This window comes from Nannospalax galili, unplaced genomic scaffold, assembly GCF_000622305.1.
Source record: "Nannospalax galili isolate Female #2095 unplaced genomic scaffold, S.galili_v1.0 scaffold8391, whole genome shotgun sequence".
Lineage (NCBI taxonomy): Eukaryota > Metazoa > Chordata > Mammalia > Rodentia > Spalacidae > Nannospalax > Nannospalax galili.
In genome coordinates, this window is record NW_008328845.1 from 1 (window position 1) to 1,954 (window position 1,954).

The following is a 1,954-nucleotide window of genomic DNA, read 5'->3' on the forward strand; positions in this document are numbered from 1 at the left end:
GCCAAGATTTCAATACTGCATGCTAGGATCTATTGATTCTATTTTTGTTTGGGATTTACTTTATGTATGTGTATGTGTGCGCACATGTGTGTACAGGTGCCCATAGGGCCAGCAGGAGGTGTTGGATACTTTGGAGCCAGAGTTAGAGGCATGTGTTAGACACCTGATGTAGATGGTAAGATCTGAATTCTAGTTCTCTGACAGAACACTAAACACTCTTTTTAGAAGTATTATTTATTTATTTATTTATTTATTTGATGTGTATGAGTGCATTGTCTGCATGTTGTATATATACAGTGCCTGCAGAGGTCAGAAGAGGGTGTCAGGTCTCCTGGAACTGGTGTTATGGACAGTTGTTAGCCACCATGTGGGTGCTGGGAATTGAACCCCTGTCCTCTGCAAGAGCAGCTGGTGCTCTTAACTACTGAGCCATCTCTTCGGCCCCATACCTGACTTTTTTTATGTGGATTTGGGGGATTGAATTGTGCCAGCTCCCAAGTCCTTTACTTTTTTATAGAAATAACCATGAAAAGCACTGAAATCTTAAATGGAATATGCTTTTCTACCTAGGAATACTAAAATTATACTAGAGTAAGATGACTATTTTCTCTGTATCTCAGACTAACAGTTATACTGTTTTGCTTCATGAGACATACTTAGACTCTAAGTATATTCCCTTTATAGCATGTGACATGAAGTGCTTTCAAAAAACACAAGTTCTAATTTTTCTTTAAATTACTAAATACAGAATAGATGTAATACACACATGTATATATTTATGTATGCATGCTTATGTATAAACATATGGCTAATTATTTTTTTAAAAAATCAAGGCTTTTATTTTAAGATAACCATAGTTTCATATGCAGTCATAGAAAATATTGCAGACACAGCCCATGATGCAGAGCCCAGTTATTTTCCAATGAGAGCATCTTTTAAAAATGTTTTTTAAATTTTTTATTTGTGTGTGTGTCTGTCTGTCTGTCTGCCAGTCTGTCTGTCTGTGTCTGTGCACGCATGCACCAATGTGCTCAGGTGCCTTTGGAGGCCAGAAAAGAGTGTCAGATCCCCTGGAGATAGAGTTACAGGCATCTATGACATGAGTGTTGGAAACTGAACTCATATTCTCTGCAAGAGCAGCAAGTGCTATTAACTTCAGAGTCATCTCTCCAGTCCCTCTAATGAGAATATCTTGTAAAATGATTAACATATTACAGACATCACAGTGGCACTGAGATTTCCCATCATGCCTATGCTCATGTGTGCATTTATACCTTTAACACTATGCAGCTTCACCACACAAAGCTTGGTGTACCCACAGCCACAGTGGAGACAGAGCAGTCTTTAAGGACACTAACCCTTCATGCTGCCCTTATATAACCTTCCCCACCCTCTCCTTGGGAACTTCCTCTTTCTGCTGGTCTGTTCTCCATGTCTATCATTTTGTTCCCCAAAGGATATCACACAAATTACACAGCATACGTAAAATTTCCTGGACATTCATCTCAGTTGATGACATTATCAATAGTTTATTTCTTTCTGTTGTTGACAGACAATCCTGAGCTTTCCATATGGGTTTTGTCGTGTGCACATTAGGGGTTGCTCTCTGTACTCTGAAGTCTAAGGGCTTTGACGAGCGTGGTGTCGTAGATCCACTGCAAATGCATCTTACAGGATCCTTCCACTCCCTCCCCACATTACGTGCTCCTGTATCCTCCCTCGATCTCTACAACCATGATCACACTATTGTCTAAAACTACTCCTGTTACAGAATGTCAAAGGATTAGATTCATAGAATATGCAGACTTTCTTAATGGCTTTTGCATTGGCAATATACTTTTACATTTCTTCCATGAGTTTGAGTAGTTTTCTTTTCTTTCTTTCTTTCTTTCTTTCATTCTTTCTTTCTTTCTTTCTTCTTTCTTTCTTTCTTTCTTTCTTTCTTTCTTTCTTT